Below are 15,002 nucleotides of genomic sequence, written 5' to 3' on the forward strand. Positions count from 1 at the left end.
TTTCATCCGAATACTAATTAAAGACAACGATGAGCCGTTCATCGGAGACCAATGTATCTTCATATATCTTATTACGGTTGTCACTGATATTGACGTCACGAATATTAGGCTTGACATATATACGTGATACTGCTACAATAACTTATGACTTAAAAAATACATTGAAGTTTTGTTTGTACAACAAAATACAATGGGAATTTATATTTCAGAATCTAAAGAAAGCATGACGTAATCAAACACATTTTAACCCTGATCATATTTTTCTGTGATAACAATAACATATCAAACTCAGCATAAGTTGAGTATAAAAGAAATGTCGTATCAGAAATCAATATAGGACTTCAAGAAAATGTAATGAAACTCTCTGTCAAATATTGGCTCTTCCCTGTTACAGCCAAACATGCACAGATTTGACAATTCAATGTAACTAAAATAAGCTACTGAATTACTCATTTAAATATGCAAAATGTTGCCTGACATATCAGTTATATATTTTTTAAGCATATCTTGTGCATCTAAGTCTATTTCTGTTTCAGGTATTTGTTAAAATGGGAAATATTCTCTAAAACCCGAATGCATGTAAAAACCATGTACTGATTTGACCTTTGCTCATTTTATTTGATCAAAGTTATGCTTTAGAAAATATCAGTGCATACAGTAAAAACACAACGGTATTTATGCAGTTCATTCTTATTTAAATTTGCAAACATACTTTTTTCTCGAGTTCAATAATGTACTATCATGGTTTCATTTAAAATTTCTAACACGCAGTATATAGTGCTCTACGAAGAGATCGGTATTTTAAAATTGTATACCGGACGCCTCAAACACGCTACATACTTAAAGCTCTTCTATTGTAATAAATGATTTTGTAAAAAAAGTAAACACCACTGAGTCCCACTTAATACCAACAAATCAGAGTAAAATGGTTGGACATTCAAATAATAGGTCAATTTTGTTTAAGTTATATTTTGTTATCAAAACCAACACAAACTAATTCTTATACTTTATACTTTACTAATTCTATTGTAATACTTTTTACAACGATAGGTACTCAAATTCTGGCATCTTTTACAATGACAAAGATTTAGCTTCTAAGTATAGCCTACTACTGTTCACGCGAACAGTTATTGGGATGCAATGGGCTTTTTCGTAGTCAGTGCATTTTAAATGAAATATTTAAAATCTCAAATTTTTTAAATCACTGCACTATTGACACGCATCGAGCTTTTCATAACGAATAATCATGCCTGTTCGCGCCAAAACGGCAAGTGTCGTCGTCCCCACCCCTGGGCTTCGGGGGCGTGAGTGGCACAGGCCAGTAAGGCAACAACGTTCGGTCGTGTCGGATGTCATTCTCATGTATTTCAATTCCATTCATTAACAAATCGCATTTAAGTTTACATTACAAGTTTCATGTTACATATTTTCATTTACTCATCATCATTTATACAGTTTTAGCATTTTCATCATATTTTCAATAAACAGTGTTTTACTCCATGTGCAGTCTTATGTTTCAGCTCCATAAAATCAATTTCATTACATTACATAATTCATTATATTCAGTGCGTCTGCGTACATATTTTGGTCCTTCGACATTGGATTACGCGAAAAGTGGATTACAGTGTACAATTCATCTATAGCGAAGATTCGTCAGTTACAAGTTTTCGAGCTGAAATTGGACACATCGACGAGGAGAGACGAGGAGAAAGCTGCCAGTTTACTGCCTGTCAATCAACCCCCTCAAGGACACCAGGACAACGCCTTCGCCCTGCATCAACCCTGGACGGAGCCGAGCGAGACCGACTGCAGCCGACACCACCCGAGCGAACTCGTCATTCACCAACCCCTGCCGTCTCGAGCGCAGGCGACGGGACCCGAGCCACGACAGCTGACGAGGGTGAGTGACCGAGGTGTCAAAACATAACCTCCCTGTCAAAGTCTTCCTCCATGTATTACCTGTCAAACTCCTACCGTTTATGTACTTCCAAAACAATCCTTGTCTTAACCTAACCTTCAAGCCTCTCACGCATTCAACCATACAGTATTCAACATATTCAGAATATGGAAGCAGAACTAAAGGTATTAACCAACAAGAGAGGTCAGATTAAGGGTAAATTAACACGGTTCATCACATTCTTTCAAAATCCAGCAAATAAACAAAACTTAGCAGAAATTGAAGTAAGATATGATAAACTAAACAACCTCCTTAGTGAATTCGAAACAGTGCAGGAACAAATAGAAATTATAGATGATGCATCAGATCACTCAGCCGAAAGAGATGAGTTTGAAACTCAGTATTTTGACGTCATATCCAAAGTAAAACAACACCTACAACAGAACAATAGTAACACCGCTCCACAACAATCAATTTCACCAACATCTATCAACAATCAAATTCCAGTCAAGCTCCCAACAATAAACCTCCCAACATTTTCCGGAAAGTATGAAGAATGGATGTCCTTCTATGACACATTTTCAGCGTTAATTGACAACAATGACGCCCTAACCGATGTACAACGTCTGCACTACCTCAAGGCTTCCTTGACAGGTGATGCAGCCAAAACATTAGACAATGTAGATCTGACTGCACACAATTATGCAATAGCGTTATCGCTACTCAAACATCAATACCGAGAGAATCATCGTGCAAAACCATGTAAAATCGATCTTAAACCTTCCTCAAATTCACAAGGACGCACCTCAACAACTCAAGCAACTTCTCAATAGTCTCCACACACATCTTCGGGCACTGCAATGTCTAAATCAACCAACAGAACATTGGGACACTTTGCTCATACACATAATCATCCCCAAACTCGACACTTCAATACAACGTGAATGGGAGCTATCAACTGAGCCCAGAGAGCACCCAACACTTAAGCAGTTGACCGACTTTCTAGAGAAGAGGTGTCAAATCCTTGAGAACATCTCTTCCAGTTCCAACAAAACACCAATCACACAGAAACATTCCAATCACTCCAACTGGCAAAACCAATCTTTCAAACCCAAGTATTTTCTTCAAAAATTTCAGACGGAAAATTGCAAACTTTGCAATGGTAATCATGCAATATACCATTGTAATGATCTAATAAACTCTTCACATGATGACAAACTCAAGTTATTGTCAAATTCAAGAATCTGTCACAATTGTTTGAATCAGGGCCACCGTGTTGAACAATGCAGATCGTCAGGGTGTAAGAAGTGTGGTCACAAGCATAACACTTTGCTGCATGTAGATGAGCCACAATCTAGCATCGCATGGCCTACTGTAGAACTTAAGACGCATTTCACTAAGTCTCTAGGCACCTGTACAACACCATCTACAGATAACAACTCGGAGGTTTTGCTGTCGGCAGCCCTTATCAAAATCATCAGCCCTCATGGCACCCAGTTGACATGTAGAGCACTTCTTGACAGTGGCAGCCAGTCAAACTTTATCAGCGAAGAACTTTGTCAGACTTTACAGTTAAAGAAGGATAAATCATCGCTCATTGTCACCAGTCTAAACAAAGGCAACACACACGTATCATCGACGGTCATCGCAACTGTGAGTTCATTGGCAACCAATCATGCTATAAACACTCAGTTTTTAGTATTGCCTAAGATAACAAGTCTTATTCCATCATCTCCTGTGGATTCATCATCATGGCCGCTGCCAACAAACATCACTTTGGCTGATCCAACATTCCAAACACCTGGCAAGATTGATGTTTTGTTAGGACAGGAACATTTCTTCAATCTTCTAGAAAATGGAAGAATTGAACTAGACAATATGCCCACGCTACAGAATACCAAACTAGGATGGGTATTCGGAGGCAAGACTCCTACAAGCAAGGTCGCAGTTTCATGTCATGCTACCGTCAACAAGCACGCACACGACCAACAGCAATCACCGGTTCATCACAAGCAACATCGTCAGCACACTCCACACCATCAACGGACAAGGCAGCAGTCACAACCGTCTCAGCATCAGCAATATCAATATCAGACGTCTCCTCGACCGCAGATATTTTCAAGACAATGGCAAAACTCAGCTAAAGGCGTGATGTCAAGCCAAACACAAGTGGAACATCTCAAAATCAGACCTAATCACAATCGAATGCAATGCGAATATCAATTTTAGAGGCATGTCATAACTCCCGTCCTCTGTATCCTTTTAAATTAGTTCCAAACCAATTTCCACCCTTGACACCCGGTCATTTCATGACAGGGGATTCACGTTCAGACCCACACATCACAGCAGTCCGAGTCACACCTAGTCGCCGATGGTCGCATACGAGTGGCTACCGAGAAGAGCAGCAACTCCTGGCTGCTGAAGTCAAACGTCTCTGAGTGCTACCAATCAGTGAGTGATAAGTGCTCTATGTGCAGTGAGTGCTCAGTGTCTGTACATAAATTCAAATCATTCATTCTGTATATATTTCAAGATTTTTATATTTTATTCATAATTCGTTTAAATTAGGTGCGTAAATTCATTACTTTTATCAATTTAAAGTAAGATGTAAATAATAAATTTCATGCAATTATGTTTCAATTTGCAAATTGCATATTTCATTGTGTTAGTAAATGTCATGTAAAAACTCATTTAACTCATTATATATCTATTATTCATTTGATTCATTAATAATTTTAACGTACTAGTCAAATTTATATTATCATTTTATATGTCATTGTATATTTAATCTTTTACATTTTTTTCATCATATTTCATTTATATAATGCGTATATATATTAGATTTAACATTCAAGGGTTGATTGCAATTTTATTATTTTTACGTTTGATCATTTCATTTTCATTATTGTCTTAAATTAGCGTATTCAATTTGTTTCATAACGCATTTTAAAAGTTACACTGAAACATGATTTATTTATTTCATGTCATATATAGGGTAATTTACATTCTCATCATTGTTAACATGTACTTGTACAAATATGTTTATTTTCGTAGTTTAGTATAACAATTTGTTAGTTCGTGTCATGTAACGTTTTTTGAAAGGGATCCTTTCAAGGCGGGCGGAATGTTCGCGCCAAAACGGCAAGTGTCGTCCCCACCCCTGGGCTTCGGGGGCGTGAGTGGCACAGGCCAGTAAGGCAACAACGTTCGGTCGTGTCGGATGTCATTCTCATGTATTTCAATTCCATTCATTAACAAATCGCATTTAAGTTTACATTACAAGTTTCATGTTACATATTTTCATTTACTCATCATCATTTATACAGTTTTAGCATTTTCATCATATTTTCAATAAACAGTGTTTTACTCCATGTGCAGTCTTATGTTTCAGCTCCATAAAATCAATTTCATTACATTACATAATTCATTATATTCAGTGCGTCTGCGTACATCGCGGTGCGTACAATGCCATAGCGTGGTTTCCTATATTTAAAAAAAACTGTACGTTCGCGTTTTATTGACTACTACCATTGACTATTGGATGAGTAATTAAGATCAGCACAATATGACGGCGATTCACATCAACTGCAACGATTTTGAATAAGAAAACTTGCAACAACTTTAACATGGGTATGGAATGTAGTTGTATCAATAGTCGAAGCTACTACCTATACGTTTAGTTGCATTATCTTATTCGTGTAATAATGACCCGTATTTACATGGCGAAGTTATGAGTTGTCAGTTGAAGGTGCCAAGGAAGGTACAGAGGACGTCTGGACAGATTGTTTGGTGACACAGAACGACCAATTTGCATCGTCACTTGAAGCGTCACAAGCTACAAAAGCAAATCCGATTCCCTATTACTTTGTTGGTGGCTGGCGTTATAGGTTTAACCCAAACCCCACTGCATCACCAAGATATAACGTCCTTTCATGTTTTTATTGGTGAACAAAGAGCTGTCGCTTGGGTTAGTAAGGGATTTCCCATTTAATCTGATCGAATTTTTATCCATATGTAAATATAAACATTTTCCATTTTCACATTTTAAGGGAATCTTTTTACTCCGTAGTACAAATGCAGCTCTTCCTAACTGAAAGAAAAAAAGACAATTTCCAGAAACGACTCTGGCAATCGTAGGTAAGAGACACTTCGGCACGGTCCCAATTTTTTTATTTTCCTTTACATAAAATTTTCATAAATTATGTATAAAAATCCTTTTACGACTAATTGAGTTTTATCTTTTGCATTTGAAGTACCCTAATTCGAGTTAATCATCTTATACTGGACGAGATAGGTATTAAACGATGATAAGTGAGTGACTATTCATATGAAATGCATTTCCTTTACTATCTAAGGGTTTCTTACGAGTTCCTTTCTTCGATTTTCAACCAATCTCGATATCGTAAAAATCATTGCTGCGAAAATGTATTCTTAAAAACTTTCTTTTTCTCCTAAGGAAAAATAACCAAACTAACATTACAAGATTTTTCTGCACGATTGACATTAAAGGGTAGTACTGTACGTTTAAATTTCATCATGATATAGAATATCCGTTTAGAACTATAATCGTTAAATGATTATGACAAACATAATTTATCACAATATGGTTTAAAATAAAAGGAAAGATATCCTAGTTTAAAATCCAAAAAGGTTTTGAAAAATGTTATATTTAAAAAGAAAAAAAACTGTTTAATTTACAGGTACTTAATTTTTCTACGGAATCAAAACATCATATTCTGAAATAATTTGTTCAATATCATTTCAAACAACATCATACTAATAGTAGGTAACAATGATGATAAACCTGACTGTCGCATTTCAATGGCAAAGGACATAACTAAGGTAATATCGGAACATCTGATACCGTAATAAACCTTACACAGGGATGTTTGTTTGTAATAACGAAATGGTGTATGAAGAATATTTAATGTTTTAATACTTTTGTATTCTTCTGTCCTAGTATCAGATCATTGTGAAATCTGAATAATGCTCGTTTACATAAATTAATACTACTAACAACGGAGATAACTCAGGATATTTGACAATCTATACACGATTCAATCATCAGTAGCACTAAAATGTGTGTCGCTTTTGATAGAAAACTGTGTATTTTAACATATTAATGTTCAGTCATATGACTGACACGACAAATTTAAAAACATTTTATTCAAAATTTCACCATGCCATCTAAGTATATAAATAAACGGATAAAGTTAAAATTAACACTTCATGAAGCCAATTTTCAACTTATGATGTACCTATAACCGTAACTATGTACCGTAACTATAATACAAAAGTATTGTTTCTTTGATTTTCAGTGTTATTTCCCCTATAAAAAAGTAATTTCTGGCCATATATGGCAGTAGGCTACCCAGCTCTTGCGGGGACCAATCAGAGAGCAGCATTTCATCCCCACCCCTCCCTAGGCCACGCCCCCTAGCCAATCAGAGCTCAGCATTCCACCTAGGCCACGCCCCCTAACCAATCAGAGCTCAGCATTCCACCTAGGCCACGCCCCCTAGCCAATCAGAGAGCAGCATTCCCCAGCCAATCAGAGAGCAGTATTTCCCTTAAGCCATGCCCCCCTGGTGTCCCACGTGGTCTATCCTCACACGTGTTCTAACCTCACTTTTATTTTCCCGCCAAATAACGAAACCTTAAGCCATGCCCCCCTGGTGTCCCACGTGGTCTATCCTCACACGTGTTCTAACCTCACTTTTATTTTCCCGCCAAGTAACGTAACCTCATCTCCCCATGCAAATATTGTAAATGTGATTGGTAAGGATTGAACCTGTGAACCTCTTAGATCAACGACTAACGCTACTCCCGCTATGATACATCACCATACCAAAAATCAACATTTCACCCCGACCAGAAATAAAACGTTTGGTGATTGGTAAGGTTCGAACCCGTGAACATCTGGCTCATACACAGTCAGCTACTAGAAAGAAACATTATTCAGATTACCAATCATCCCAAAAATACTACACCTAAAAATACTACATCTATGAAATGTAAGTTTAACATCGAACATATTGGTGGCCTTTACAAAGGCCGTTTTTTATGTTCAATGGTAAAGTTCCGTTTAAGCCTTCTTTCAGTTGTTTTTAACATTGGATACGTAAATTATCATTTGTTTTGTCATTTTTATTGACTGCAGTATATTATAGGTATATGTAAATAAGACTCAGCAAATATTGTGATTGGTAAGGATCGAACCCATGAACCTCCGGCTCATATACAGCTTCATACACAGCCAACTGCTAGAAAGAAACATTATTCAGATTACCATCATCCTAACATTACATAACATCTATGAAATGTTGATTTAACGTTCAACATTTCGTGGCCTTTACAAAGGCCATTTTTTATTCTCAACGGTAAAGTTCCGCTTAAGCGTTTTTTCAGCTGTTTTTAACGGGGACAGCTCACTTACTCTACAGATCATAGACTATACGAGCTTTTTAAATAATATTGAAGGTTCACTTGCACTACAGGCTCGTATACTATACAAGCCTATCGAAAATAAAAAGTAAATGAAGAGGGTTAACTTACTCTACAAATCATTGTGCCTATGAGCCTCGTGTATTATATTTAAAAATACAGTAGGAAGGTTCGCTTACTCTACAGATCATAGTGACTATGAGCCTAGCTTACGAATTATTTGATAATTCAGGAATCGGCTCGTATAGTATACGAGCCAAAATAATGAATAATATAAATTATAGGAATAGGCTCGTATACTATACGAGCCTGCAGAAAAATATTAGATGGCTCACTTACACTACAGATCATTGGCACAATGATCCGTAGAGTAAGTGAACCCTCTTCAAAATATTAGATGGCTCACTTACTCTACGGCTCATTTAGCTACTCGTTGCGCGGTTTGCGTTCGTGAAACTCTAGGCGCTATGCCCGGCTTCGACTGCTGCGACTGCCTACATAAGTGTATTGCATCACCTCAATTATTTATTAAAACGAAATAAATATGTATGCACAAGTAAATTTATTACATTTTTGGACTGAATACTTTAAAAATGGAGGGAGCATGACTTTTATGTTTAATTAAATTAAAAGTTATAGAATAAAACATATTTTGACTATGTGATTTGATCATGTTATATAATACACACTTGTATGATCCAGATACAGAGCTACAGACAAAACCTGTGGTCCGATTTAGATTAAATTTTGTATCTGGATTCATCCACGAGTCACTAATTTTTTAAGCACGGGTTGAGAAATAATGGCAAAAATTTATAAAAACAGTTCACCAGTTTAGAATATTTCTCAGTTACTGTGAGTTGCAAAAAAAGTGTATACAGAAGCATTTGTGTTCACAGAAAATATAGAGGACTAGATGTATACAGAAGATATATTAAAATACAATACGCATACAACTATCAACGTTTACATATGTAAAATTAATGAATTTGTTGTATTGAGTATTTTTAACATTATGACGAAGCCTTAACAAAATATATTTTTTTAAGGAGTTCTAGGGTGTTAAACTATATTGTATTTATCTTTTGTGGAAGATTCTGTCCACGATTTATGATTGCTAACAATTTAATACAAAGATTTAAGTCTCTGTACGTGAAGACTAAAAACACGAAACAAACTTTAAAGGGATAGAAAAGATTTGATCAGGAGCTGGCGTTTGATACCTTTTGGGAATAAATATAGCCTCTACTTCAAAGGTATACATGGTGAGGTAGCCTCTGGAAGTCCATCTTCAGGTTAACAAAAACGTCAATAGGCCATCTAACCAATTTGGTTAGATGACCTATTGACGTTTTCTGAAGATGGACTTATTTTCAAGTCCGAAACTATAGTAGTGTAATACTGAAGAAGGATCACTTGACTAAGCCAGGTAACTTAAACCATTTAGCTTAAAGTTATACAAGTTGGTTTCACACCAACATTTCATGCACATATGAAATCTATATAATTAATACGCGAACACGAAGTTTGTCGGTTGAATCCTCCACCATTTCTAAACCGATTTTATCCACTGACGTCTCATTGGAAAGAGCGTGTTGCGTAGATTTGCAAACTGGCCTAAAATTTTTGAAAAAGTCCCTTGGCCTCTGCCACAGTGGCTTTTTATTAAGTTCCCATGTTATCTTTACGAAGAACATATTATTGTTTACATCAGCTGTTTAATTTAAATCTTCTTTCTTCTTCTTTCTTTTTTTTCAATTCAACGAAACGCATTGGTTACATTAACTGATTTTGTGGAAATTAAATATCTATCTATATATTAATTACGAAAGCCGATTCTTTGCGTCAAAATTGTGGGCGACTGGGTAGTCGTAGAACGACGGGAGAGGGTTCAAATTAAAGGTCTCGATCCCGGAAAAATAGTGAAATTCCCCAAATTTTAACACAAAATTAGACATAACCTTTGACTTAGTCAATGATATAACGTAAAATGTTCTCCATAAGAATAGCATTAGAAGCCATTTGTCTGTTGATTTTTGTTTACCTCAATACAGCTGATCGTGATTTATCATTAAGCCAGTAAGCATTTTACATTTGGATTTAACTCGTTTGCCAGTAAATTCTGCAATGTACTGTATACTATATAAAACCAGGGATGACGTTACATACAATTGAGACTTTTGTCGTTATGTCTTAGAATGTTGAAATTAATTTTACTGTGCAATTTGCAAATTTGTGTATTTGTATGTAAATTAGCCAAGCGCATGAAATTTAGTAGAATCGTGGGAGATGGTTAAAATAAAAGCAAATGGAAGTAGAATGGCTGAAATACTTAAGCTTTGGTTTTTTTAAACATATGTTCACGAAGTTTACAAAATTATTTTACTTTGATTACATTTCTTCACATTAGTAGGTTATTGTTGTGCTGCGTGCTGAAGGAATGTTTAACATGAAATAGCCCCATTGACTAAATAATCAACGATGCAAGATTAGTTAGAAAACTTCTGTTTTGTTTTTATTTCAAAACATATGTTGAAAATTTATTCAAAACTTTTGTTTTAAATTTCATAACATTTAATTTGACACGTAATTGTAGTGTTTAATCTATACTTTGTATCGAGTGGAATAACCTTAACAGTTACTCTAGAGAATAACCTGGGAATAAAATTTGAAATAGGTTTGTACAGGCAATACATATATTCCTTTCATTAATTACTATAACAAATTCCAATGGGCGGAAAAATAAAATTGTTTGGAGTAGATTTTAACCAGGTATCTACTGTCTGTTGCTCCAAGGAAAAAAGGTTAAAATAATATAGCCCAACATGCATTGTATATATATATACAATCTATATAGATAGTGAAGAGAGAATCTATAACAGTAAACCCTGGAGGTAGTTTTCGATTCTTCATGTTTCACTAACCAAAAATATGTACCTATATTAATTGCTGATGAATTTGTTTTCTTGATTGGTTTCATTAACATGATAATGGAACCCTAACCAATGGCAAAAGAGTTAGTAATCAGTCGATGATTAGCTTTTTTAACTGTAGGCTAAATAAATAATATAAACGGTAAAATGTTTTCAAACAAAATTTACATCCATTGAATGAAAAATAATATACTATTAACATGACTATAGCTGATATGGCTTAGCTGTCGGCTATCTGTACATTGCGTCATAACAGCAGACAGCGCTGTGTTATTAACTTAAAAATTATAACGGATTAGCAAATAAATACTTTACTATGGTCTTAACAAACTATGAACCCACTGGACGTTTAAATTGGCCTATTTTAAAGAGTGTATAAAGTCAACCACAGCTTTAGGAGGAATCCCACCACATAAGCTGACACAGAGAGTAGTTTATATTTTATATAGATCAGAAACGAAACTAGGGCAGCCTTTACACTAATTCAGTTGTGTCTGTACAAAAGGAGTAGAGCTATAATATTAGAAATAATAACTGGGCCAGGGTACTAATATGAGTACATGTATTATTGTAGCACTGTATCGATTCTGACACATAGATAATTTTATTCTTAGTTTGTTTAAATATTACAATAGTTTGTTTTACATTTGAGCTTTTTAGGGACTTATATCCGTACAAGCCACTAGTTGATCAATATAAAGCCCAAAGTACACATGAACTTTTGTGAAAACTACAAGTCATACCCCCATAAACAATATACTTAAAATGTTCGTCATGACGAGAAAACTAGCGCAAAATTATCCATTATTTCATAAACTGCCCTTAAAGGTCGTAATTGCTTTCCAAGGAAACATAGGAAAGTCATAGAACGCCACCAAGTAGCAGAAATCGAGATTTTTTAAAAATATTATCGTTATCATCCTATATAAAAGAAGAACACCAACAATATGAAGATTCCCACAAACAATGAACAAGGATGTTATCGAAAGTGATACTATTTTGTAGGAAACACGGACTTAACTTTATGATGATTTGCAAAGGAAACCCCTCAAATGCCGAATTAAACCGGTACGGCAAGGACATTATATATGTTTTCATAAAAGTCAAGTGATATTAAAATAACATGACTACATCCAAGAAACCTTAACAAAACTTGCATTGAAGGATTCGCATTATTCACATTCAAGGGAAACAAAAACCCATCTGAACAACATTAGGGCCTTACAATTCTGCATATTTTCAGGTAAATATAACTTACGTTATAACAGTAACTAGCCAAATTAATGCCAATATATCTATCAAATATTACAATATGTATAATTTTACACTAATTTTTAATGAAACAGTATGTATTTCTTGTAATTTCAAGCAATACATAATGGTAATTTGTAGGAAATTTTATTCTCTTTCAGAATATCACGCTCCACTTTGGTCGATTTCCTCGCCATTTCAAAGTTATTTGCAAAAACGTTAAGCAACCTCCAAATGTATAGTGGTGAGAAAATACTGAATTAAAGATGTTGTTTATAAGCTTCGTACAATTAAATCTACAGTTCTACTGAACCGATTTTATTAATTAATAGGTCATTGGATAGCATAATTTGTGAATACTGTATTTGCAAATAATTATGAAAGTACTGTTGAGGTTGCAAGCAAGATCGTTTGGATATAAATCGATGATAAAGAACTCAATTTTTGAACAATTTGTGTTGGTCGTGATTTAGCTGTGTGCTTTAATGAAATGGGAGTGGTATTTCATTGAAGGTTCTTAGGTCAAAACAAATAGAATAACGTAGTTAGAATTAAGTAAATATATTTAAAACTAAATTCCATATCCAAGATATAATACAAGTTTATACTTTATGATTGAGCGATACAGTATCTTGAACTTAACTGATTAAAACTATCAATATCTCAAGTTAAAGCTTTTGAAGTATTTTAAGACCAAGACATATAAAATAACTTAAATAAATATAGAGTTACGTATCATTGATTGCAGATAGGCAATTATCGTTGATTCGTGATTCAGCAGTGTGCTTTAGGTAGTCCGATCTCAATAAACAATAGCTCAAATAAATCTGCGGTACGTCCTTAGTTGGCCAAAATTATGAAAATCGGTCGGGTAGAAGAGCTAACCCGACTCGGAAAAGAAAAACCAACTATTTTTATAGATGGTAATAATTGGTTAACCAGTATGTATAATCTAATCATACGAAACATCTTACTAATATTATAAATGTGAAAGTTTGTGTGTTTGTTTGTTTGTTTGTTTGTTTGAAGTTCGATCACGCTTAAACCACTGGACGGATTGGGCTGAAATTTGGCATGATGATAGCTTACATTCCCGATTAACATATAGGCATATTCTTATCTCAAAATTCTTTCGGGCTCCGCCTCAGTGGCTCTGTGATTCGCCATGTTTACCTTATGAGTATTCATATTTAAAGGGAATTAAAGAATTTAGTCAGCTGTTTCAATTAAAAAAGTTGGTTCTATCATACGGAAAAGCATTAAAAAGTTATAAGATTTACCAACAGGGTGCAGCACTATATTTTTCTTTGCATTTATGAAAACAGCTAATTTTAACTAAGCAGCAAAAAACTGTGATTCGCAATGATAACTGTCAAAGTAGGATCGTTTACAGTTATGTTTATGTTTTTCATTTCATGAATAATTTGTGATATTTTGCGAATTGTTGATAATTTATTTTTCTCTATTGTTTAGGTGAAGTGGTAGAACATTATGGCTATGGGAGATGTGTAATACTATAGAATACTGTAAATTTAAAAAAGCAAATTTTATCTAACTGTGTCCTCCCTTATTGCAAACGCAAAGCTTGAGTATAACTGCAATAAGCATTTTATACTTATATTTCAACCCCGTACGAAGGACGGGTAGGCCTACTCTGCTAGTGTGTTAATAATTCAACAGCTTATTGTTATCTAATTAATTTTTCTTTATAAATGTTGTTGTTAACAATTTGCATTTGTAATTAAAGTGTGTTCATTAGGTTTAGTATGTGATTCTAATGTTATGTGCTTAAACTGTACCATTAATATTAGTGAGTAAAGTGGTGTATGGATTTCATAACCATTATTTTACTAGAGACCGTTGTGTTTAACCACAACGGGTACTGTTGCTAGTTAGTATATAAATGAGTTCTTTACCCTTTATTTGTAATATAAATTACATCATTATATTATGTAATGACATTTTTAAGAGGGTTGACCCAATTCCAACTGTAAATTGTATGTGTTGTTTAAATAACTGGGGTTCTGTCATTAACTTGTACAAAACTACAGGGTCTATATTTAAACAACTTAATAATCACTTCTACATCACAAACACAACACGCAACATTGAATTGAGAACAGACTGTTGCTAGTAGATCTATAAAGCAATTCCTTTGCTTCCTTCATTAGATATAAAATATGGACTAACAAGATTGGGCAACATTTAATTGCGAAGCATTCGTTTTGGCTTGAAACTGTCAGATATTGTATTTGCGAAGGTTATTATGTATTCCTATACAGTAATAGTTTTTCCAGCATATCTGGAAAAGTGCACACTAAATATGGAAACCAACTCCTGTTCTGAATTTAAGAAATTTCTACTTACTCACAAGATTCCCGTACGTAGAACGGGCACCAGCTAGTAGTTTAATATACTTACTTTAATAAAACCACTCGGTCATTATAGAATATCTACTGTGAAATAGGGATGTGATT

Source organism: Macrosteles quadrilineatus, unplaced genomic scaffold (assembly GCF_028750875.1).
Source record: "Macrosteles quadrilineatus isolate MER2022 unplaced genomic scaffold, UCM_ALF_1.0 Scaffold_1__1_contigs__length_201487025, whole genome shotgun sequence".
In the NCBI taxonomy this organism is placed as follows: domain Eukaryota; kingdom Metazoa; phylum Arthropoda; class Insecta; order Hemiptera; family Cicadellidae; genus Macrosteles; species Macrosteles quadrilineatus.